The sequence below is a fragment of the Agelaius tricolor genome, unplaced genomic scaffold (assembly GCF_023055355.1).
Source record: "Agelaius tricolor isolate 1412-34295 unplaced genomic scaffold, bAgeTri1.0.p SCAF_64, whole genome shotgun sequence".
In the NCBI taxonomy this organism is placed as follows: Eukaryota; Metazoa; Chordata; class Aves; order Passeriformes; family Icteridae; genus Agelaius; species Agelaius tricolor.
Genome location: NW_027269324.1, coordinates 1,601,432 through 1,627,932, shown reverse-complemented (window position 1 = coordinate 1,627,932; position 26,501 = coordinate 1,601,432). Strand labels below are relative to the sequence as shown.

At 53.3% G+C, this 26,501-nt stretch overlaps 1 pseudogene; it reads left to right on the top strand.

The window, feature by feature from the left end:
- LOC139605320 (zinc finger protein 850-like) overlaps positions 1-26,501 on the top strand; it is a 364,871-nt pseudogene that overhangs the window by 28,225 nt on the left and 310,145 nt on the right.

The following is a 26,501-nucleotide window of genomic DNA, read 5'->3' as shown; positions in this document are numbered from 1 at the left end:
TTTTCGTTCCATTTATGTTAAAAAGCTTTATCTTCTTTTTTTGCTATTTATGATTCAGTTAAAAAAATCAGGGGAAAATTCAGGAAAAGTTTTGGGTCCCCAGTTCAAAACCCCTTCCACTTCATCCTCTCCCCATGCCCCCAAACCCTCTTCCCCACCTGAGGAGCAATCAGCAGGCAGATGTCACTATCCAGCACATGGTTGCTGCCGTCTCCCTGACGCCTCCCAGTCTCCTCTCTCCCCTCACCAGGATGGCACTGGCCGTGCTGCTCTGGACCTTCCCCTCAACCTTCCTCCTGTGCCTGCATACCCTCTTTCATCTCCCCCAGTGGCCATTACCCCACAAAATGGCGCCGGCAACATGGCCAGCCCTGCCATTTTGTCCCCTCCTGATCCAAGTTTTCCCACCCTCGCACCCCAAAATGGCCACTTTCCTGTTCCTGCTCCTCCATTGTTGGGCTCCTCCCCTGCAACACATTCCCCTCCACCCATTGTGTCGATGGTTGTCCCTGTGTTGGGATCCCAACCACCCTTCCCGATGCAGGCTCTGCCTTTCCCCTTGTGGTCTCCACCTTCTCCACCCCAGGCTCCACCCCTGGGGCCATGACACTTGTGGCTCCCACATCCCCGGAGCCGGAAGTGGCCATGATGGTGACCGGAAGGCAGCCATCTTGGCTGCCAGCAGCCCACGGCACGGGGCCGCACCGGTTACCCAGGAGCACGGCTCCTCTACCAGCAGGCCCTCCTCCTCAGCAGAAGACAGTGATTCCCCAGACTCTAACACCGAGCCTGAGGATCACTGGGCAGGGGAGTGGGAACAAGCTGCTAGGGAAGGTGATTGGGAGATGGCAGGGAGATTGCAGACCCTGGAGGCCCCTGTCCAATCCAAAAGAGGGAGGAATCCAAAGCAGGTATCCGTGCCTGATAAGAAGCGCTGCAAGGCATGCAGGGACTGAGAGAGGGGGTCCCTGTCCTACAAGAATAACGATCCTTGCCAAAAGCTGTGATGACAAGCACAAGCAGCGTGGAAAAGAAGAACGAAAGATGTGGCGTATAGATGCAGCAATAGCCTGAAAAGGAAACAGCTCTGTACTGCCTGAACAATACAACTTCCTATCGATCTTGCATTCCAGAAAAAAGATGTTGTTTAATTAGTTCCTACCCATTCAATTATTTCAGTTGTATCCTAATCTTATGTACTATTTCCTCTTTGAGTTATTACTTTCGTACTATTATGACTTATAGCTATTGTTATGTAAGTAATGTTCCCTTATTTTGTTAGGTGCTTGCAGAAATCCATAGGGGAAGACTTTTAACTAAACAAAAAGGGGGAGTTGTGAGAGCCTGTGAGCCTACTGGGGACAGGGCAAGAGCAATGCCCTGGAGAGATGCACCTTAGGCTCCGGGCATTCCTCACAGCTCAGGGTGAGGAAAGAAACTTCCCCCATGGTGCTCTGAAGCACTATGGTAAATTGTCCTAGTTCTGTCCTCCCCATTGGCCCATTGGCCTTTCCTACCCCTATTACCTTCATATGTTCATGTTCTAGAGAGTTCTCCCTTCCCTGTCTTCCCATCAGTCTATGTCTCCACCTTTCCACTCTGGCATTCCCTATTGGTCCCTTTCCCTGTATACCACCCCTAAACCCTTAGATCCCTGATGCTCTCCTCTACCCCCTCTTTTCCTGTATTTCTACCCTAAACCCTCCCTTGCTGTTCTCTTTAACCCCTAGACCCCTGCAGTGTTAGACCCTAATAAACTGTCTTGCTTGGAAAGACAGGAGTTTGCTAAGGAAGGTAGAAGCCTCCGCTGAAATGGAGAATGTAAACCCTCCCCACCCCTCCAAATTGCTATCAATTTTAAATTAAGGGGCTCTCAGGCACAAAAAAATGGGAGCAGGAAATAACAGCTCTTTAATAGGGAAGAAAAAAAAAGGATAAAATAAACAGTGCAGTACACTAGAACAACACTGACAGAGTCAGAACCCAACCTAACACCCTGTGGGTCAGGGTGTTGGTGGCAGTCCAATTGGAAATGTGGCTGAAGCCCTCCTGCAGTGTCAGGGGTGGTTCTGTTGGAGGAAGGGGGACCTGTAGAGAGGGAATTATTCTTCCTCTGAAGATCCAGTGGAAGAAGAGGCAGCTGCTGTTTCTCTGGGGAATCCTGTGGAGAAAGCCGTGCTGGTGTCTCAAAACTTCTGGATTCTATCTGGGTAGCAATGCTTGGCTCCTCCCTCTTGGCGGAGCATCTCACAATGGGATGTTATAGTTCTTATCAGTCGTGCAGTGACATTCAATAGTCTGTTATCAGCAGATGTCCCCTCCCGAGGGAGGTGTGAATGTGGTCACTCAAAGAGACGGATAAGGCAAACTGCCCACTTGACAAAAGATAATCTGCCATACAGATGGTAATGAAATACATCTTGCATTGCAATCTTCAACACATAGAACTGGCTGAGCTGGGAGGGACCCATCAGGATCCTCCAGTCCAACTGCTGGCCCTGCACAGGACACCCCAACAATGCCAGCCTGGGCCTGGCAGTGCTGGCCAAACGCTGCTGCAGCTCAGAGAGCCCTGGAGCTGGGATCCTTCCCTGGGGAGCCTGGCCAGGGCCCCAGCAGCCTCTGGGCAAAAACCTTTTCCTGACATCCAAGCTGAGCCTGCCCCGACTCAGCTGCAGCCGTTCCCTCCACTCCTGTCCCTGGGCACCAGAGGGAAGAGGTTCCCACAGCCCCAGCCAGGGACCCGCTCCCAAGGCTGCTGCCATGGCCCCCAGGGCTGGCACCAGCTGGGATGCTCGGTTTCCATGGGCTGGGGTTTAGGAATGGGATTTCCCAATTTCCTGCTCCCGCTAAAACCGCGCTGCCCTCGCTGCCCTCCCGCCTGCCATGGAAAGCACAAAAGGCAAAGATCCCGGGCTGGGATAAGAACAATTAATTGGGAACAGCAATGAGATAAGGAACAAATGAAACAGAAACAATATTGAAAACAGAAGGGATAAATAAAACTGTTTACAGGGAAAACTAGCACACAACTCACTGGGTCTGCCTGGCCACAATTTCCCATGACTGGAAAGGACACCCTTCTCCTCAGGGAGAGAGAGAGAGAGAGAGAGAGTCCCTTTCCTGCTCCTGGCAATGTTCTGAGGTGGGAGTGAATGTAATGACAGGGCCATGGCCAGACCCTCATGTTCCTCCATCCCACATCATGTCACTGGGAGGGGCAGGAAAAGGGACAGGTGTCTTCCTCACATGGATCACAGGGAACATGGATCACGGGGGCTCTTCCCAATGTGGGACCTCCAATGGAGCATGAATTTGGAGCAGTGAATGCAGCTCCTCCTGAAATGGGGGCATTTGCAGGGCTTCACTTACCCATGACTCTCTTTGTGTCTGGTCAAGTTACAGCTGAAAGTGAAGCTCTTCCCACACTGGAGACACTCGTAGGGCCTCTCCCCAGTGTGGATGCGCCCCTGGTGCCTGATGAGATGGTATTTCCGCTTGAAGCCCTTCCCACAGTCAGGGCAGAGGAAGGGCCTCTCCTGTGAGTGAATTCTCTGGTGCTGGAGGAGACTGAAGCTGGTCTGAAACCTCTTCTGACACTGGGGACACTCGTAGGGCCTCTCCCCAGTGTGGATGTGTTGGTGTTTCACAAAGGTGGATCTGCAGCTGAAGCCCTTCCCACACTCCCCACACTCATAGGGCCATTCCCCAGTGTGGATGTGCTGGTGCCTGATCAGGTGGTTACTCTTGCTGAAGCTCTTCCCACAATCCAAGCACTTGTGGGGCTTCTCCCCATTGTGAAGCTCCCCATGGACCACCAGCTCTGATCTCTGGCTGAAGCTCTGTCCACCTTCCTGGCTCAGGGTGGGTCTTTCCTCCTCAGAGCCCCCTGGGCTGGGTTTTGAGCCCCTCCTCCTGTGAGATCTCTGGGACTTTTCCTTTATGTTGGAATTCTGCACCGTGGAGCCACTTAAAATGGCCTCTTCCACATGGTTCTGCCAAGGGGATTTGACTTCCCTGGTCTCCATCCTCAGCTCCTTCCCTAGGGGCGGAAGGACAAGAAGACGATGGGATTTGCCTCCATTCCACAGGGAAGGGGAAGGAGATCCCCCCAGTGCATCCCCGGCAGGGTGGGGTTGGCAACAGGGTTGTCCTGCAGCCAGGGGCTGTGCTGGGCTGGGAGATGGAGCAGGAGAGAGGGGGAAAGGGGCACTGACTTCCTCCTCACCTGTCTGGGTGTCCCGGGGATCCTTCCTGTTTCGTGCAGCTTCCTCCTCCATCCAATCAAGATTTGGGAATGGGAAATCCTGTTTCGGGGACCAAACAAAGGCTGCACACATTGTCTTTGGGACTGGTTTGAAGGCAAACCTGGAGGAGAGTCTAAATCAGAAGTACAATTTAACAAGAAAATGAAGATCAAGGCAATGATATAGAAACGCTGCCTTAAACTGACAGAGTCAGGATATAACCTGACACCCTGTTGCTGGTCAGGGTGGTGGCAGCAGTCCCATTAAATGGTGGCTGCAGTCCTGTGGGAGTGATGAACGTGATTCTGTCCAAGCAGTGATCCTGCAGAAGGGTCTGGTCTTCCTCTGGAGGTCCAGTGGTGGTTCTGGAGCTCTTGTCCTCTGGGAATCCAGTAGGCAAGCTGCTCCTGGTGTTGCAAGGCTCAGCTTATATGCAGGTAGGAATGCTTGGATCCTCCCCCTGGGTGGAGCATCCCACAATGGGATGATGGAATTTGATCAGTCCTGCAGTGACACACAATGGCCCATTCACAGAAGATATCTCCCCTGGAGGGCGTTATCAGGGCTGAGTCATGGAAAAGATAAAGAACCCTGCCCCACCTGTTTATAGCAGTTGATGAAGATGGGGATTGAAAACAGGCATTTGGTTCCATCTTACACTGCAACCTGAAACAGTGGGGGAATCCCTGCTCAGGGGGTGAACACCACACCCCTTACCCAAACTGGCTCAGGTGTAAAACCCCCACCCCGGGAAGGCCACACACACAGGGGACAATGTCACACTTGCCCTGCCCCAGGGGAGGTCTCTGTCCCTGTCACTCCCTTGCTCTCCCCCCCTTTTCTCTTTCTTTCCATCTCACTCTCTACCTCACATTTACTGTTCAATAAAATCCACGTAGGATTTCGTCTTGTTAGCGCCTTAATTTGGACAGAGGCATCTCTCTAACAATTTTCTTATCCAGATTGCAAAATTCTTTTGGCACAGTGAGTTCAGGGCACTGTTCTTTGACCCCAGGTGCCTTTGACAACAGCATGGTTCCCTCTTCTGAGGAGGTTGTGGTTCTCTCTGGAAGAACTCTTGGAAACTCTGATGCAGCTTCCTCTGAGCGACCTATGGCAGAACTGGTGAGAAAAATGGCTGTTGTGGGCCTGGAGTGTAAAGAAAATATTTGGTTGTCCTTCCTTGAAAAGTTTGTTAAAATCACTGGAGGAAAGCGAGCAAATACTTCCAGTGACACTGACAAGGTTCATTCACCCCGTGGTGTAGAACACAAGGCTGCCTAAAGTGCCACAAGAAGGCCAGCTCAAGTAGCTAAATTCCCAAATAACTCCTGAATTCCCAGGCTTGGGTTCTTTGCCAAATGTGAGAATCATTATTCTCTTCATCCCTGTCACCTTTGTGACAGCTACTAAACACTTCCCCTTCCTTTTAATAATATCTGTATTGGGCCGAATTTGCACTTTTCTTCAATTGGAACCTGCCAGCAGCTGAGCTGAAGCTGTGCAGGAACCAATGAAACTTGGAATTGCCACAGAATTGCTTCTATTGTCAGCCGGTGCTGCGGCGGCCGTGGGGCAGAAGGGTGGGAAAGGGGGGTCCACGGTTGCAGTGGAGGAAATGCCGGGGCTGGGGGCTGAGCACAGGGCTGAGCACACAGAGATGGTTTGGTTCTTGCTGAGCTCACACTGAACCAAGGCCTGTCCTGCCTCTCATTCAGCCACTCTGGGGAGGGGCTGAGGGTGTGGGGGAGGTTGGGAGGGGACACAGCAAGGACAGGAGATCCCAGCTGACCCCAGGGATACCCCAGACCATAGGACATCATGATCAGTGTATGAAGTGTGGGCAACAAGGAGGAAGGGGGGACATTTAGAGTGAGGGTTTTTGTCTTTCCAGGCAACACTTAGGCAGGATGGGGCCCTGTTTCACCAGTGGGCAGGGCCAGCAGCAAAGATACAGAAACCAACTTAACTTAAGGAACAGTGTAATTTAGATAGTGCAAATTTGCAAAAAATTACAGAAGTATTAGATTGGCAAAGCAAATAATCATTAGTCAATAATTCCAAAAGAGAAGATGTTGAAATGAGTATCACACAACTGTCCATTTCTGGCTGCAAGCTCTGGAGATTCTATCTCTGCCTTCAATCAGGGTTGCATTCCATAACAAGTCCTGGTACCAAATCCTGCTTTCCAAGGCTAGAACAGTGTCTCAGGTTTAGCTGGGTGTGTATTCAATTACCCTCTGTTAAAGGTGGGGCAATTATCATCTGTTAATTGAGCAGTTTACTTAATCTCTTCCACAAGGAATCCTCCCTCCAGGGAGATATCTTCTGTTAATGGGCCATTGAGTGTCACTGATAAAAATTCCAACATCCCATTGTGAGAAGCTCCGCCCAGAGGGAGGAGCCAAGCAATCCTACCTGAATATAATCTGAGGATGTGAACAAGAGTCTGTCTTCTCCCACAGGATTCCCAGAAGAGCAGCTGTCAGCTCCACGGGATCCCATTGGAAGACCAGGCCGATCGGCACCACCACTGGACCTTCAGAGGAAAACTGCACCCTTCTACAGGATCACTGCTCCAACAGAACCACACCTGTCACTGCAGGAGCACTGCAGCCACCATTTAACAGGAGTGCTACCAACACACTGACCCACAGGGTGTCAGGCCATATTCTGACTCTGTAAGTAATTTTTTAGTCCTACTGCATTTGTATTTTTAATTTTTCCACTGAAGAACTGTTATTCCTATTCCCATAGATTTTGCTTGACAGCCTCTTATTTTGAAAATTATAATTCCAAGTGAAGGGATTAACATTTTCCATTTCAAGGGAGTCTCCTGCCTTCCTTAGCAGACACCTGTCTTTTCAAACTGACACAATGCCCCGGGACAGCCAGGCAGGTGAGGAGGAAGTCAGTGCCCCTTTCCCCCTCTCTCCTGCTCCATCTCCCAGCCCAGCACAGCCCCCGGCTGCAGGACAACCCTGCTGCCAACCCCGTCCTGCCGGGGATGCACTGGGGGGATCTCCTTCCCCTTCCCTCTGGCATGGAGGCAAATCCCATCCTCTCCTTGTCCTTCCTCCCCCAGGGAAGAAGCTGAGGATGGAGACCAGGGAGGACAAATCCCCACAGCAGAACCTCATGGAAGAGGCCATTTTTAGTGGCTCCACACTGCAGAATTCCAATGTAGAGGATAAGCCCCAGAGATCCCACAGGAGGAGGGGCTGCAAACCCATCCCAGGGTGCTCTGAGGAGGAACGACCCACCCTGAGCCAGGAAGGTGGACAGAGCTTCAGCCAGAGCTCAGAGCTTGTGACCCAGGAGCAGCTTCGCAATGGGGAGAAGCCCTACAAGTGCCTGGAGTGTGGGAAGAGCTTCAGGCAGAGCAGCACCCTGATCCGCCACCAGATGATCCACACTGGGGAATGGGCCTACGAGTGTGGGGAGTGTGGAAAGGGCTTCAGCTGCAGCTCTGCCCTCATCATCCACCAACGCATCCACACTGGGGAGAGGCCCTACAAGTGTCCCCAGTGTGGGAAGAGGTTTCATAGAATCTCCCATCTCCTCTACCACCAGCGAATTCACACTGATGAGAGGCCCTTCCTCTGCCCTGACTGCGGGAAGGGATTCAAGCAAACCTCTCACCTTTTCACCCACATGCGTGTCCACACTGGGGAGAGGCCCTACGAGTGTTCCCAGTGTGGGAAGAGCTTCACCCAGAGGTCTCACTTGTCAAGACACCAATGGAGCCACCAGTACGGGAAGCCCTGCAAATGCCCTGATTGCAGGAACAGCTTCATGCACCACTCCAGTTTCATCCCCCATGGGAGATCCCACATTGGGAAGAGTCCTGGTGATCCATGTTCCCTGTGATCCATGCTGAGAAGACACCTGTCCCTTTTCCTTCCCCTGCCAATGACATGATGTGGAATTGGAGAACATGAGGGTCTGGCCATGGCCCTGTCATTACATTCACTCCCACCTCAGGTCATTGCAAGTGGCAGGAAAGGCACTTGCGCTCTCTCCATGAGGAGAAGGGTGACATTTCCAGGCAGGGGAAAGACGTTGCTGGGAAGAGCCAGGCAGTTTTGTTGTAGTTTTCCTGTAAATAATTTTTCTTATCCCTTCTGTTACCAGTATTGTTTCTGTTCCTGGTTGTTCCTTATGTTGTTGCTGTTCCCAATAAATTGTTCTTATCCCAGCCCGGGATCTTTGCATTTTGTGCTTTCCATGGCAGGCGGGAGGGCAGCGAGGGCAGCGCGGTTTTAGCGGGAGCAGGAAATTGGGGAATCCCATTCCTAAACCCCAGCCCGTGGAAACCGAGCATCCCAGCTGGTGCCAGCCCTGGTGGCCATGGCAAGAGCCTTGGGAGCGGGTCCCTGGCTGGGGCTGTGGGAACCTCTTCCCTTTGGTGCCCAGGGACAGGAGTGGAGGGAACGGCTGCAGCTGAGTCGGGGCAGGCTCAGCTTGGATGTCAGGAAAAGGTTTTTGCCCCGAGGCTGCTGGGGCCCTGGCCAGGCTCCCCAGGGCAGGGTCCCAGCTCCAGGGCTCTCTGAGCTGCAGCAGCGTTTGGCCAGCGCTGCCAGGCCCCGGCTGGCATTGTTGGGGTGTCCTGTGCAGGGCCAGCAGTTGGACTGGAGGATCCTCATGGGTCCCTCCCAGCTCTGCCAGTTCTGTGGCTCTGGGATCCCATGAGCCTGGGGATGGGGCGGCCAATGGTTGCCATGGCAACGGGCTCTGGCTGCAGGCCTGAGCTGGTGTCCATGGCAACCACCCCTGGCATGGGGTCTCCATGGAGCTGCCAAGGGACTGAGCATAGCAACAGGGGACTGGTGATGGTTGCCATGGAAACTGACCATAGCAACAGGGGGCTGGGGATGGTTGCCATGGAAACTTACCATAACAACAGGGGGGCTGGTGATGGTTGCCGTGGAAACTGACCACAGCAACAGGGGGCTGGTGATGGTTGCCTGCTAAGGATCAGATTTGTCACAGGCCCTCACAGGGGTTCCATGGGGATTTTCCAAGAGTCTCCAGGCTGTTCCAGAGCTGGAATGTCACACACAGAGACAGGGGCTCCATGGAGACCTCCCAGGGCTTTCTGGGGATGGTAAAGAGCCCTGTGGTCAGAGGCAGTCACAGCCATTCCATGGTGACATCCCAGGGCACCTTGGGCTGCACAGGCACCCATCTGTCACAGGCACTCACAGCGGCTCCACGGTGACATCCCAGGAGTCCCCAGGCTGCCAAAGAGCCGGGATGTCCCAGACACTTACAGGGGTTCCTCTCATGGACACAGTGGGGGCTTCAGGAAAAGCTTTATTTCTCTTTTGGAGAAACTCCTGCTGAGACATGAGGTGGAGAAATTACATCAAACAGCCACAATGGATCCTCAAACCCCTGCAGGGCCCCTAGACTTCTAAAATGCCTGCTAAGGGAGGAGACTGGGAGCAGCTGGATCCAATACCAGCCCCAGAGTTTTTCCAAGGTGTAGAAGATTGGACAGGTCGGATTGAACTTTAACCCAATTTGTCCCACAGGATTATTAAAGGAATACCAGATAAATTATATATATATGGCTCCGATTGATTCTGATCTTCATCAGACAGAAACATCTTAACCAGAGTTATTTGCTTCAAGTCCAGGAGCTATAACAAATATTGGAATATAGTGCTCTGGGCAGCAATTTTGAAGGCAGCAGGGCCTTGCTGTAGTTGTTGGAGCCCTTTGCCGGCAGAGCCTCCTGCTCCAGCAGGAACTGCCTTTCCTGTGCCATCAGTAGGGCAGGTCCCACTGCAGGAAAAGCCCCAGGCCAGCCCCAGCACAGGGAAGGGCTCGGGCACAAGGGCAGAGTGCCGTGCTGGGAGCTGTGCCAGGGAGAGCCTGAGGCACCAAAGGCACCTTGGCAGCAGCAGCTGCTTGCAGGCCATGGCCAGAAGCCTCCCTTGGCAGCCTGGCCTGGTGGCCACCACTGCAGAGCTGCTGCCTCAGGGCTCATTCCTTGCTGGCCTCTGAAATGCCACTTGTGCTCCAGGAGCCTGACTGGGAAGCCATTGGCCCCAGCACCTTGGGGACAAGATATCAATGACAAAACTCTTCATGCCAGCAAAGCCAAGGCAGGGGCAGAGCAAAGGGCACAGCCAGGCCCAGGGGACAGGGCTGCCATGGTGATGGCTGTGAGGTCACTGCCCCTGCAGCAGCCTGGCTGCCCTCAGCAGACATTCTGGCCACAAGCCTTGTGAGGGCACCCAGCACATCAGAGAACCCACACTACAGGAATTCCATCCTTGGGAAGGGCAGGGGGTTTCACTGGGTCAGGTTGCACGAAGCTCCTGATCTTGGACAATTCCTGGGATGGGGCATCCACTTCTCTGGAATAACTGTTGCAGTTTTGTGCCGCTCTTATAATTCTAAAATTTTTCCTCTTCTAACAAATGTAAATCCACCCTCATTCAGTTTAGAGATATTGACCCTTGTTTTGTCACTGCAAGATTTGGGAGAAAATTACTTTGATCACTATTGTTCCATTTTCACAGACCTTAAAGAGGACACAAAAATCTCCCAAGATGGGGTTTGGAGGCCTCATCTCAAAACCAGGAGGGAGAGGCTGAGGGCTCTGTGCTCAGTGTTTTGGAGACTGAGGACAGAACTGGAATAGCCTGGGAGGGATGGAAGGGTGGTTTGAGAGAGGCTGGAGCTTTTTCTTCATAGCAGGAATGAGCCTGAAGAAGACATAATAGCACCAAGGGCAGCTGGGGAGGCCCAGATTGGACACCAGGAGAAAGGAATTTCCCTGGCGGGGAAGGGCTGTGGTGCAGCACGTCCCCCAGCAGGAGCCTGGAGCAGCCCAAGGCTTTGTGTGGGCAGGCAGAGGCAGGCAGGAGGCAGAGCTGTCAGCAAAGGAAGGGGCCAGCCAGGTGGGGCAGCCGGGGGATGCCCACAGCCTGCAGGGACAGAGGCGCAGGTTTGCTCAGCACCAGAGACACCTTTGCCTTGCTTGTCCCCACCTGTCATCACTGCCACCAGTGTTCTGCTCTACCTGGAACCTGGGGACACTTTCTCAGTCCTGCCCCTCAGAAGGATTTATTTAAAGTATGAGAAACTTCAGTGTTTCAGCCTCTTTTTGAGTCCCTGAGAAGTTCTTTGAGCACACTGTGAGGGACTGAGTCTGATGCAAAGAGGACCAAAGCCCCAGAGGGTCATTACTGTCCTTGTGCTGTGTCTGTGCTGCTGAGCTGGGCTGGGCTCCTGGCCCAGAGGCAGCTCCTGGCAAGGGCAGCAGAGCTGCAGAGAGACAGCTCTGGCCAGGAGCAGCTCCTGTGCACAGCCCAGCAGGGCTGGGGCACTGCCAGGGCCCCTCAGGGACACCAGCAGGGCACAGACTGAGCTCCCAGGGGCTCAGCACTGGCAGGGGCTGTGGCATGTCCCAGAGGGGGCTGTGTCACAGCAGCACCTCTGTGGCTTTGTCTTAGAGGCACAGAGCAGCTGGGATGTCAGCAAGGGGCTGTGTGACAGCACAGAGTGGGTTGTGTGAGGTCACAGATTGGGCTATGACATCACAGAGCTTGTGGTTTGAGGTCACTGAGCAGCTACAGCATCATAGAGGGGACTGTGTGACATCACAGAGCAGGCTGTGACATCATGGCATGGCTGTATGACATCATAGAGCTGGCTGTGAGGTGAAAGTGTGTGCTGTGACATTACAGAGTGTCAGTATGACATCACAGAGAAGGTTTTGTGGCATCACTGAAGGGGTTGTGACATCACACAGCTGTCTGTGATATCATAGTGTGAGGCCATAGAGCAGATCTTGCCATCATAGAGGGTGGCTCTGTGACATCAGAGAGTGGGTTGTGACATCACCGAGTGGCTGTGTAACATCATAGAGCAGGCTGTGAGATCGCAGTGTGACTCTTTGACATCAGAGTCTTCTGTGACATCACAGAGCAGCTGTGTAACATCACAGCTGACTGTGTGACGTCATAGGAGGCAATGTGAAATCACCAGGGCTGTGGGACATCACAGATGGCTGTGTGACATCACAGGGGTGTGTGATATCCCAGGACCTGTGTGATATCACAGGGGCTGTGTGAGGTCACTGGGGAGGTCACTCAGCCCCGGCCCCCCTCACAGTTCCCCCCAGAGCAGTCCAACCCTGCTCGTGCACAGCGGGGTCCCCTGTCCCCCCGGGTCCCCCCGCCCCCGGCGCCGCAGCCTCCCCCAGAGGATGTTCCACGAGATCGACCCCAGAGCCTGATACGGGGCCGGGGGCCGGGGCCCTGGGGGTGGCACAGGGAGACAGGGACCCCCTGGCAGCGTCCCCGTGTCCCCCAGGGCCAGAGCCTGGGCCAGGGCTCCTTCACCCTGGTACCAACGAGGCCTTGAGAGCGCTGAAAAAATCCCCAGCAAGGGATCAGCAAAAACCAGATTTAATCTTTAGCAACAGCACCACAGAGTTCCTTGGCAAGAGTCACTCTGCTCCTGACTGGACACTTCAGGCACAGCAGGGAAACAAAGCAACAACAAAACCAAACCAAATCCAGGCAATCAAACCAGAAATCAACTTAGAACTGTCCCTGTGTGTGTGTGTGACACAAGGACAGTGAGGGCAAGGATGAAAGGAATACGGCCCAAAAGCTTAACAGAGCTCAAACTTAACAGGACTTAACTTATACCTTAATCTTAACTGATACCTTCAATTTCACAATTAAGCAAAAAACAGCATTTAGCAGGATTTAATCTAATTTTAACCTATGACTTTGCAATTTAACAGAGGATTAACATTTAACAGTATTTGACTCAGCTTATAACTTATATTAAACATAGCAACTTAGGGAAACAACAACTCTTAGCGGTGTTTAGCTTCACTTAGACCTCGTGACTTAAGCTTACCTACAGGCAATGTAGGTAAGGTTAAGTCATCCAGGTCACACTTGGCACCAACAGCTTTCTTTGGCAGGGTTAGAACAGGGATGTTGTGCCACGGAGGGAACAAAACCAGTTCCCAGGGCTGCTCCTACAGAAAGCAGGAGCTGGGTGGGCAGCATCAGTGCCTGGAGCAGACAGTGTTTGTGATGAGCTGCAGAGGAGCTGAGCCCAGGGGCTGTTGGCCAAGGCCGAGCCCCAAGGAGCATTTCTCATCTGGCAGGGCGGCCTGAGAAGGGGAGGGGGGAATGCAGCAGCAGAGGGCCCATGGAACCAAGGGACCATTGTGACACTGTGGGGCCCTGTGAGACCAAGGGACCACTGTGACACTGTGGGGCCTCATGGAATCATGGAGAGCACTGTGACATTGCTGGGCCTCATGGAACCATGGGGACCATACTGACACTCTGTGGCTCCATGGAATGTAGGGATCATTGTGACACTGAGAGGCCCCATCAAACCAAGAGTCCATTGTGACACCGTGGGGCCTCATGGAACTGTAATGCCATTGTGACACTTTGAGGTGTCATGAGACTAAGGGACCGTTGTGACACTGCAAGACCCCAGGGAGCCAAATGTTCATTGTGACATTCCAAGACCTCATAGAACCTAATGGAGAGACCATTTGGACACTTCAGAGCCTCATGGAACCAAGGTCCATTGTGACACTGAGGGGATTCATAGAATCATGGAGACTCATAGAATCATTGGGACACTGTGAGGCCCCTGGAATAAGCAAAGCATTGTGACACTGTGAGGCCTCATGGAAACCGTGAGACCATTGTGATCCTCGGGGTCCCCACAGAACCAAGAGGACCATTGTGATACTGTGGGGCCTTGTGAAACCAAGAGCCCTTTGTGACACTGCAGGGCTGCATGGAACCAAAGGTCCATTGTGACATTGCTGGGCCTGATGTCATCAGTGGACCACTGTAACACTGTGGAGCCAAAGGAGACCATTGTGACACTGCAGGGCTGCATAGAACCGAGGGGCTATGGTGACATTGTGGAACCCCATTCAACCAAGGGTTCATTGTGACACTGCAGGGCTGCGTAGAACCAAAGCTCCAGGGTGACACAGAGGGGCCTCCAGTCATCAATGGTCCATTGTGACACTGTGGAGCCAAAGGAGACCATTGTGACACTGCAAAACCCCAGGGTCCGAAGGTCCATTGTGACATTGCAGGGCTCATGGAACAGAGGAGTCACGTGACATTGTGGGGCCTGTGGAAGCACGGAGACCATTGTGACACTGCAAGGCCTCATGGAATCCTTGGGACCACGGTGACACTGCAGGGCCTTGTGGCATCGTTGGCACCATTGTGACACTGTGGGACCCCATTGAACCAAGGGTCTATTGTGACACTGCTGGACCCCATGGAATCAAAGCACCATTAGGACACTGTGGGGCCCCATGGAACCAAGGGGACCATGGTGATAGTGCAGGACCTCATAAAACCAAGGGAACACAGAAAAGGTCGGTTGGTTTGGCCTCCCATGGACTACCTAATTGGTCCAGCTGGTCTTGGCATGTTGAGGGTCTCTTCTTATCTGCTGCTGGAACACTGGGGCTCCATGCTTTTCTTGCCATGGGAAAGAAATCTCCTTCTCCTCCAGGCACCCATGGCCACAATTAGGATTTCACCTCCAAATTCCCTTATTTCCACAGATTTTTCCCATAGGAATACGGCCAGGACAAGTCTGGCTGGCAATGGTTTCATAAGGGTCACCTCTCATTGGTCCATGAAATACTGGGGAAGGCTCTGTGCTTTCCTTCCTATGGGAAAGAACTGTGCTGCTTCTGCATGTGCCCATGGCCGAAATTGGGTTTCCAACTCCAAAATTCCTTAAATGCAAGGACTGCTCCCAGACAAAATCTGCCATTCCTGACAAGTCTGGATGGCCTTGGCCTAGTGAGGCTCTCACCTGCCTTCCAAACACTGGGGCTCTGTGTTATGGAAAAGAACTATCTTTCTCACCCAGGTGCCCATGGGCAGAATTGGGATTCCACCTCCAACCTTCCCTATTGTGACAAATTGGAGGAGACTGTTGGCTGGAAACATTCTCTGTGTGGGGGGGAGGAAGGGGCAGGTCCAGCCTTGCCCTGCCCTGGAAGCCCAGCCCTGCCCTGCCCTGGAACCCCAATCCCCCCAGAGCCTCTATCCCAGCCCAGCAGTGGCTGCCAGTCCCTGGCACAGCACAGGCAATGCTCCACAGCCACCTCTGCAGCCCCAGCCCAGCTCCTGAGGGACCAAATGAGCCCAAGTCTCACCTGGGGGAAGGGCCCAGGGAGACCAAGGGGTATTGAAGGCTGACCACAAGGCAAGCACACAGCTTGACCCTGGATCCTCTTGGAATTTCCATCTGAACACTGCTGGAATCCAGGAGTTGGTAGCTGTGTGTGATTCCCTGTATCTTTCCTACTTCCACTTCTTGTAAAATTTTGAGAACCTTAAAATTGAACAGGCTTAGAGTTTGTGAAGTTGAATGGCACAAATTAATGCTTTGAGAAGTGTTTTCTGTTGATTGAATATCATATTAAACCTTTTGTCAACGTTTCTCTGATTTTCTAATTTTGCCAGTAAAGGCTATTTGGTTGTTTTCAGCTCCTGAGAATCTCTTGTTGGTATTTCTCTAGTACATATAACTCAGAGTACAGAAACGATTGTAATTCCATTTAAATGTCTCCTTAAGGGAGTTGTTTGGGGAATGGGAGTCAGGGCTTGTGTGTGCTGCTTGGCCCAGCCCAGGCAGGGCTTCCCCAGCCACATTCCACACTCCATTGCCCAGCTGGAGCCCCTGGTGCCTCTGAGTTGTGCTGCCCCAGCCCCAGGGACGCTCTCCTTGTCTGCCCATTCCCCCACGGTCTCTGGGCAGGGCTGGCTTCAGTGGGGGCTGCTGACATCCTCAGAAACTTGGAGGCTGCTGCTGAATTTTCCTGCTGCAGAGGCTTGTTCAGCCTTCAGCTCTTCAGTGCAGGAATTCAGTGTCCCAGGGCTCATTAACATGCAGAATACCTGAACAAGCCCAGCCTCTGGGAATAATTTGATTTTGGTGTTCAAATCTTGTTGTGGTTAACTAGACAGATCTCAGTAATATATTCAAACTGATTGCAATATATTTTAAAAGACAGTAAGAAAAAATTTTTAGGTCCTGTTCAGGTTGTTTCCTGTTAATTCATTGATATGTGCAATCTCCAATTGACACTGAATCCAAGTACCTCCTCATGCCGTTTGAATAGATATGAAAATCCAGACCCTTCCTGGCTGACAATCCATCAGACTCTGTCCCTACCGCCACCCCACCATTTCCCCCATCCAAGCCCTGGCACTCAGAGCAGCCTTGTGCAAATCTGAGCTCCCTCCAGCCCAGGCTGCACCTGCAGCTTTCAGCTCCTTGGCTCCAACTCCCACCTGCTTTCCTTGGAGAAGGAGCTGCCTGAGACACAGAGGGATGTTCATTTCTTGTCAGCCAGCAAAGGCAAGGAAAGGCACAGCTCCATCATATGCAAAAATCATTCCTCTGCTGGATATTAAATCCGCTTTCCACAGCAGACAGTCTCAGAGCAATGGAAAACACCTTCTGTGCCCAGCACAGATCCCAAGGTCCCCCCAATCCCTCCCTGCCTCGATTCTGCCCAGATTTGCTCTTTGCACACACGAGTCACAGGCTGAAGCCAGGAGCTCCCTCCATGCCCAGAGGGAGGAAAAGAGAGAAAGGGGATGAAGAGCTCTCCTGTACAGAGCCAAGGTCCAAGTGCAGCCCCTGCAGTGGGAACCACAACTCATCAGGTTTGTGTCCTTTGGGCTCAGGGCCTGGTGACACTCAGAGGCACAGAAAAGTTTCTTGCCAACAAACACAAGCTGAACATTTGAACAGTTTAATAACCATCACAGCTCTTCCCTCAGCTCTCTGGGATGTCCCAGCCTCATCTGACATGTCCCCCATCATCAAGGGATTTCTGTACAGATCAGTTTTAGGCAAAGACATAAGAAAAATTCAGTGATAGATAGAAACACAATTAAGATCTTGACTAATGTGATATTTATTTGAACTTCAGAAATATTGGGCAAGTCCCTGCAGCCCAAAGCATGAAACCAGTCATTTGACAGGCACTTGAATGACCAGAGAGCATCTGGAGGAGGAAATCTGAAAGCAGCAAGGTGGACATAGTTCCAGATGGTCTAGTGAAGGGGTGTCCTTAGACATGGCCATTTAAACAGGAGAGCTGGAAACACCTGAAGGAAGAGGGAGAGGAAGTAATACAGTGGATATTGGTGACACAAGTCCACAGGAAGACCAGCATTTCTTCTCCTTCTGCCATCAGAAGACACTTCCAGGAACTTCATGTTCCTGGTCGGAAAATTTTGCCATTTCTTAAATGTACTCAAATGACCCAGATAATAAAGATCTGCTGGTATATTATGAAACTAACAGGTATTAAAACCTGTGCCCCTTTCCAGGTAGACATCAGCTGTGTGCCCATGAACAGGCAGTGCCACTTGTGCCCTGAGGTGCCCAGCTGGGATTGGATCTCTCCCAGAGCACCTGAGGGAGAGCAGAGCACCTTGCAAGCTGCAGGTCCCTGACAGCCCCGCAGGGCTCCTGTCCCATCAACATCTGCTCTGCTGCAGTCTGAAACAGGGCCCAGCATGGTGCCAGGATCATCAGAGAGCTGAGGTGTGTGCTGGAATTCAATGGCCTCCCCATCCCGCAGCAGCCCTGCATTTCCCTCCCGCAGCCTTGGTCTCCAGCCCAGCCATGGAGGCTCTTTGGGCTCTGGAGTGTTGCTGCAGCCCTCAAGGGCAGCTGAGCTCTGCCTTTGGCACAGTCAGGCCTGGCCAGTGCAGGCCATGCTCAGCAATTGCTTGTGTGTGCCTGGCCTTGCTGTCAGCCCCGGCAGAGGCTGCGTGGCCCCTTTGTGGCCCTGTGCTGGCCCAGCCATGGTGGCCCAGCCCCTGTGCAGGCCCAGCCCAGGCCAGGAGCATTGCGGCTGGGAACGGCCCCTGTGCCGTGGTGCCCACAGCAGCCTTGGGGCTCTGTGCCCCATGGCCTCCCTGCTGGGCAGCCTCTGCCAGCTCCTGTAGAGCCCCTGGCACCTGTGGGGCTGCACAGACAGCCCTGCCCTGGGCTCTGCCGGCCTCTGGGCCAGCAGAGAGGCAGCCAGAGCTGGCCATGGCCGGGAACAGGCCCTGAGCCCCGCAGGAGGATGGAGCTGGGCCACAGCCAAACTCAGCCCAGGCCAAAGCTGGGCTCAGCAGCCAGGGCTGCCAACACATGGGCACAGAGGCTGGCACTGACAAATGTCCTGGGCCCCCTCCCTGCTCTGTCCATGCCAACAAGGGCACAGAGCAGCCTCCTCTCTGGGCCACTTGCCTGTTTGCAATGCCTTGCACAGGCGCTGGCCCTGCCCCACAAGGCCTGGCCTGAGTCCTGCCTCTGCACGCTCCACCAGGCTGAGATGGACACTGATGGTTTCTGGGCCAGGCTCTCGGAGCCCAGCCCAGCTCCCTGCAAGCTCTGCCAGCTGCCCGGAGCTCTGGGCAGCACCAAGGGCCTCTCTGAGCCCAGCCCAGCCCAGCTGGCTCTGGCCCCACAGCTCTGCTCAGGCCAGGCTGCTCTGGGCACTGGCCCCACGGCCTCAGCCCCTGCCAAGGGCACAGCAGCAGCTGCAGCTGCCACAGGACTCAGCCCCAGCCATGGGGGAAGGTGCTTGGCCAAGGCCAAAGGAGGCTCCCTGGCTGCCCTGCTCCCCTCGGCCTGAGGTGCTGAGAGATCTGCAGCCCCTGCTGCCATCCCATCTGCCCAGGGCAGCACAAGAGCCCCGGCCTTGGGGCCCTCAAGAGCTGTTCCTGCTCTAGGCCCAGGGCCCATGCCAAAGCTGGGACAGCAGCCACAAAGCTGTGCCCATTTCTGTTCATTGCTGCTCTGATGGGGCTGGATCCTCAGCTGCCTGGAGGTTGGTAATGAATTTTATTACTCCAGAGGCCTCTTTCTTGAGCTCTCAGTTCAGGAATTCAGTGAAAAAGGCTCATAAATATTTGTTTAAAACACCTGAACAAGAACAGCCCTGAGGAATAATCAAAGTTTTCAATTCTTCTGTGGTTAATTAGAGAAATTTCACAAGTGTTTTCAATTTGAATCTGCTGTATTGAAAAAAAAAGGGAAGAGAACTGTTTTATCTAGTATTCTTTTCCTGTTTATAGTTTGGTATAATCAATGTCCAATTGATATTGACCCCCAGCACCTCCTAACGCTGTGTGAAGAGATATAAAAATCAAGACCCTTCATGATTGACAATCAATCAGACTTTGTCCCCATCCCCTCCCCACTATTTCCCTCGTCCAACCCCTGGCACTCCTATGGATCAGGAATGGTGTGGCCAGCAGGACCAGGGCAGTGATTCTTCCCCTGTGCTCAGCACTGGTTGGGCAGCACCTCGAGTGCTATGTCCAGTTTTGGGCCCCCAAACTTAGGAAGGACATGGAGGAGCTGGAGCGTGTCCAGAGAAGGGCAACAAGGCTGGGGAGGGGTCTGGAGCACAAGTCCTGTGAGGAGCAGCTGAGGGAGCTGGGGTTGTTTATCCTGGAGAAGAGGAGGCTCAGGGGAGACCTCATCACTCTCTACAACTCCCTGACAGGAGGGTGCAGCCAGGTGGGGGTCAGACTCTTTTCCCAGGGAACAGTGACAGGACAAGAGGACACAGCCTTCAGCTGCACCAGGGGACATTTAGGCTGAACATTAGGAAATATTCTCCACACAGAGGGTGATTGGGCATTGGAATGGGCTGCCCAGGGAGGTGCGCGAATCACCAACTGTGGTGGTGTTTCAGGAAAGACTGGATGTGGCACTCAGTGCCATGGCCTGGGTGACAAGGTGGTGTTGGGTCCCAGGTTGGACTTGATGCTCTCCAAGGTCATTTCCAGCCTGGCTGATTCTCTGATGATTGTGACACTGCAGGGCCCTGGGGAAGCAAGGGGCCATTGTGACACTGCGGGGCCTGGTGGCACTAAGAGAACCATGGTGACACTGTGTGTGACATGGCAGCACAGAGCCAAGGGGCCATGGTGACACTGTGGGGCTGAATGGAAGTAAGGAGTCCATGGTGACAGTCTGGGTCCTGGTGGCACCACAGAGGCCACTGTGACCCTGCAGGGCCTTGTGGAACCATGCAGAGCACTGTGACAGAGCAGGACCTGGTGTCACGATGGGGCCGTTGTGACACTGCAGGGCCCCATGGAACCAAGGGGCCAGGGCTGCTCCTCAGGGACTCCTGGAATGAAGGAAACATGTTGGACACCGTGGTGGCCCTTGGGACCAAGACACTGTGGAACCATTGTGACACTGTGGAACCAAGGAGAGCATTGCTGCACTGCCAGACCTCATGGAACCAAGTATCCATTGTGACACTGCAGGGCACAAGGATCCAAGGGACTTTGTGACACCAAGGGATCCCATGGAACCAAAGGGACATTGTGACACTGGGAGTTCTCATGGAGTCATGGAGATTGTGACACTTTAGGGTGTCATGCAACCATGGTAACACCAAGTTGTCTGGGAGTGTGGATCTGCTGGAGGGTAGGAGGGCTCTGCCCAGGGCCCTGGACAGGCTGGATCTAGGGTCCAAATCCAACAAGGTGAGGTTCAACCATACCAAGTGCCGGGTCCTGCACTTTGGCCACAACAAGCCCTGCAGTGCTACAGGCTGGGGACAGAGTGGCTGGAGAGCAGCCAGGCAGAAAGGGACCTGCAGGGACTGATGGACAGCAGGCTGGACATGAGGCAGCAGTGTGCCCAGGTGGCCAAGAAGGCCAATGGCTCCTGGCCTGGATCAGGAATGGTGTGGCCAGCAGGAGCAGGGCAGGGATTCTTCCCCTGTGCTCAACCCTGGTTGGGCAGCACCTCAAGTGCTGTGTCCAGATCTGGGCCCCCCAATTTAGAAAGGACATGGAGGGGCTGGAGCGTGTCCAGAGAAGGGCAACAAGGCTGGGGAGGGGTCTGGAGCACAAGTCCTGTGAGGAGCAGCTGAGGGAGCTGGGGTTGTTTATCCTGGAGAAGAGGAGGCTCAGGGGAGACAGGGCAGTGTCAGGGCACAGGTTGGACTTGATGATCTCCAAGGTTTTCTCCAGCCTTGCTGATTCTGGGATTCTCTGGAACCACCCTTGGAGCAGTTTCAGGATGAGCCCTGGGCCTCCTCTTCAGAAGCTCCAGCAGCCCAGGTCCCTCAGCTTCTCCTGGCAGCCCCAAAGCCCATCCTGTCAGTCCTGCAGAGCCTCTGCAGCTCCTCCTCACTGCCCAGAACAGGGGGCCCTAGAGCCAGACACAGCAGCCCTGATGTGCCCCCCTGGCCTGGGGTGCCTCTGGCAAGGGAGCAGCACCAGGCACTGCAGGAGCCTGCAGACAATTCCTGCAGCACTTGTAGGATGATCCTGCTGCCCAAGGGACGTTCCCATGGGGCCAAGTCAGGAACTGCAATGGGGAGTGGGGCCAGAGAGGAAAGGGCAAACAGGGATGGGCAGTTTGCAGGAGAGGGAACAGGGCTGGGCTAGAGGAAGATATTTGTAGCAGGAAGAGTGGAGAAAGTAAAGGAGAAACCAAGGAAATGGTCAGGGCAGTTTGGGGGTGGCTGCCAGGCAGCCCTGGCTCTGAGCAACAGCGTCTGCTGTGGCACAGGAAACTCCCAGCTGATGGGAACAAACTTTCTGGCTGACTGCTGTTGCCTTCTTGTGAAGGCCACGGCGACCTGGTTTCAGGGTCCAGCACTTCGATCTCCTTCGTGGGATCCCTTGTGGCCAATAACGGATGCTGACACCAATGTGGTGGACGGTTAAAGGCGTTTATTGAGGGGTCTTAAGGGTATTTATGGACTAAGGGGTCTCTCTACGTCAGACAGGGGTTTGGCTATACTTTCTAGGGTTAGTGTGGAGTGGAAAGTTACTGGCATGCATAGGTTAGGGGGGCTACACGTCTGGCTACATTCCAAGGGTGATCCTTATCTATGGGGAGGGGGGTAGAAGGATTCCTGTAACTTTCCGTTACAGCCCGAAATCTTCCGAGCGCCTGTCCCTGGCCTACCACACTTCCCCCCCCTCTTTCACAAATGAACGAGGTAGTCTTATACATAGGCACTAAAATGAGGTAGGAAGTTGAGATCTGATTAGGGAAAAGGGTCTTGGGAAACCTGAGTAAGTTTCTGCCAGGCAAGTCTCTGGTGACTGGCAGCATTCCCTGTTGAATTCACAGGAACTGTGGCTGTCCCATGAACAGGATGTTAGCCCGTTCTAGGCGGGCCTGAACGAATGAGACTAGCTTGTTCAGCAGGCATGGCCCGAAGGTAATAGCTAAAAGCAGCATTGCCAATGGACCTATTAGGGTAGAAATTAGGGTGGTTAGCCATGGTGATTGATTGAACCAGGATTCGAACCAGTTCTGTTGGGCTTCCCTGTCTTTCTGTCTCTGAGCCAGTCTGTTTCAGAGTTCTGCCATGGAGTCTCTAACGACTCCTGTATGGTCAGCATAAAAACAGCATTCTTCTTTCAAGGCAGCACACAGGCCTCCTTGCTGCATGAAGAGGAGATCCAGTCCTCGCCTGTTCTGCAGGACCACTTCTGAGAGTGAAGAGACTGACTTTTCTAGAAATGAAATGGATTTCTCAATCCTCTGCAGGTCCTCATCGATGTTCATCTGCAGCTGGGACAGTCCTTGGTGTTGAGTTGCTAGGGCTGAGACACCTGTTGCCGTTCCAGCCGCTCCTAGGCCGAGCAGCATTGCGATAGTTATACCTGTTAATATTTCTCTCTTGTGGAGCCGGCTGTTTTCTTCGAAAAGGTGGTACACCTCTTCGTCTGAGTGGTACAGGATCCTAGGGATGATCAGAACTTGAACACAAAAGTCGTTAGAGTTATCGAATTTGACAAGAGACACACAGGGACTTACTCCAGATCTCTGGCAAACCCACATCCCAGATGCGGATGGGACTACCCACTTATTATTCTTCCTGTCGGGCTCAACTACTTTGGTGCAGACGTCGCCTTTCCGCTTAGCTAGGGTTGCATTGCCAAAGCATCTGCCCTGACCTGTGACTTGACTCAGGGTAATTCCTTTGCGGGGTGTGTCCCATCTGCACTGGCGAGGGGCATCGGCTGTGGAATAGCTGAAGGGGGTATCTAAAGCGACTCCTTCGTAAAAGGGGGGTTTAACATCGTAGCAAAGCCAGCAGGAGTCGGTTAGGTTAGGGTTAGATTCATTCAGGGATAGAAAGGTAGCTTCTAACATGCGAAGGATTGGGTCCGAGCCTGACCTGGCTGAGCGGCCTATCTGGAAGGCTTCCTCATCGCCAGTCGGGACGTCGGTGACCCTTGTGGGCAAGGCTTTGGGGTAGGTCATGTTTCTCCCTTTCTGTGTGCTTTTGATCACTTTGTTGGGCCCAACCGCTCTGGGTGCTGACGGTTGGAGTCTGGTAATTCGCACATTCACCCACTTTTCTGACCCTTGAAGGACTACTGTCCATGCTTTGCCCACAGCCCAGCTAAGGTGATTCGGCTGCAAAACTGTCATGTTATAGTGAGTGCATTTCCGGAATTTGGGGGTTTTATGGTGGTTTTGATAGAAACTTCCCTAAAGGAAGACGGGTGTTTTGCAGCCTGCGGGTGCCCAGGTGAACTGTAGGAATCTGTCGGGCTCTTGTGGGTCCCACCCAGGTCCTGACGACCTGGCATCTGTAACTATTGTTTCACAGCCCCAGTGCCCACAGTATCCCCACCCTGGGTGATTGCAATAACTTTTTCCTGGGTTTGAGGCTGGGCACCAGTAGGATAGGTACATGTGTGTGGCGTGTGAAGAATAGGGGTCTACCTTTGGTTGTCCCGGAAACAGGTCGGTGACGCGAAGTACGAAGGACGGGGCGTTCGGCGTGGTGATGTCTCTGAGCATCTTGTCACCAGTAAGATGTTGCATGACCCACCTGATGAGGGTAGTAGTCTGGGCTGGCTTGCCCTCTGGCGACAAGCCCCAACACAAAATCTCACAGAAACACCGTTGTTGCTTTAATTTTGATGGCGCGAGCTTCTCAGGTGATGTCGGGTTCCTCGATGGCCTCTCTCTCTTTCCCAGTAGTGGGGCATATGAGTTTCGGGGACATCCAATGATCCAGTCCTGTAAACAAAGTCTCACAATTCTCATGGGTTTCCCTATGAAGGTCTGGTTTGATAGATTTGAGTGGACACCATTTAATGTCCCCGTCCTTTTTAACGGCCGCATATCCCCGCCCCGTGAGCACCAATCTCCAACCCTGTTCCCACTCCCCTAGTTCATTTTTGATCACCACCCGTGGGCCTTCCTCTAGCGCCCGAGTGGCCCAGTGTCTCTGAGCAGGACTGTTTGTTTCGTCCCCCCTAGGGAATTGATTTAACGCTAGCAGCGCAGTTGCCAGCATGCACGCCTGGTCACCTGGGGGAATGGCATTGGTGAAGCCTTCTGCCTTTGCTAGCACTTCCAGCTTAGTTTTCAGAGTCTGGTTTGCTCTTTCGACAATGGCTTGCCCGGTGCTGTTGTATGGGATGCCATGCACCAAGGCGATGTTCCATTTCGAGGCGAATGCTTGGACTACCTTTGAGATGAAGTTTGGGCCGTTATCTGTTTTGATCTGTTTTGGAACTCCAAGCCATGCCATGGCTGTTAGCCAGTGTTGGATGGTCGCTTTGGAATCAGTCTTGAGATGCTGTGTGGCCACAATCATGCCGCTGTATGTATCTACGGTAACTGCGAGCCACGCTCGGGGTTTCAACAGCTGGCATTGTGTAAAGTCTGTTTGCCATATTTCTGAGGCTTTGAGGCCTCTGGGGTTGACGCCGCTCGACCACAGTGGCGACTTCTGGCAGTGGGGGCACGTAGCGATGACGTGCTTTGCGTCCACGGTAGAAATCCTGCACCTTTTCGCAAGCGCTTTAGCTCCGATGTGAAGGGATTCGTGCAACTGACGAGCTTCTTTCAGTGTCCATACGCCCTTTGCGGCGGCGTCAGCCTTGTCATTGCCTATTTGGTAGAATCCTTTGATTGGGTCATGGCTGCTGACGTGGATGACTGATATGGTGTCTTTCCGTGAATGGAGTGCTTCCTCCAGCATCGTTGCCACTGTGGACACTGACACACCTGGTCCGGACATGGCTAGGCAGAGCTTGGCCACAAATATGGAATCAGTCACAATGTTAAGGTGTTCTTCTGGGAACAGTCCGCACGCTAGCACTACAGCTGCTGCTTCAAGCTGTTGGACCGAAAGCGTGGGGTCAGTTGCCTTGACACATTGCCACTGTTCTCCTGACTGCCATACTGCCGCTGCGGTGGAGGTCTGCGATGATGCATCCGTGAAGATGGTTGGTCCCGCCCGCAGTCAGTCAAGTACTTTTGGTGGGAGGTCAATATCGACGACCGTGAGCAGCCGAGTCCAAGGGGGTTTTTCCGCATAGCGAATCTCTCCTCCAAAGCCTGTAAGGGCCATGGCTAGATATTCTGATATTGTTGTTGACTGCGCAGAGAGCTGTTTGCAGAGAGGCAAGCTTATCCTGGAAGGTTCGATGCCCAGATGTCTTAGGGTGAGTTTCCTGCCTTTCATGATGAGGCTGCAGAGGCACTCGACTCCCGAGGAAAAGGCACGCGACGGTTTCCCCAAGACCACCCATAGTATTGGTTGGGCCTTGTTGGGGGGTCCTTGGGCTAAGGCTCCCACTCCCCCCTTTTTTGTGAAGTGGACATACAGATCGACTGGAGCACTTGAGTCCCATCTGGTGAGCATGCTCTCTGACATCTGACGTTCGATGAAGTTGAGCGAGCCTACCGCTTCCGGTGTCAGGGTTTTTTGCTCCCATGGGCTCTTCCCTTTCAAGAGGTCATTCAGAGGGTCCATGACCTCGGGAGGAATCAGGACGATGTTGCGGAGCCACTGTAAGGACCCTACCAGCTGTTGCATGTCGTGGAGCGTCTTGATGTCTCGGCGGATTTTCATCTGGGGAGGAGTTATGTAGGAGCTTGTGATTCCCACTCCTAGGAAGGTCACGCACGGTCCCTTTTTTATTTTTGCACTCGCTACCTCAAAGCCATTTGTCCTTAAGGTCTCGGAGATGGTAGACACCAGCTGGTCCACTTGTCTCGTGGATGGTGCGGCGATCAGGATGTCGTCCATGTACTGCACGATGGTTACAGTCGGATTGCTCTGCCAGACTGGTGCTAGCACTCGGTCCACGGTGATCTGGCAGATAGTCGGGGAGTTGAGCATTCCTTGTGGAAGCATCCTCCATTGGAAGCGTAGGTTGGGCCGCTGGCTGTTTGGGAAGACGA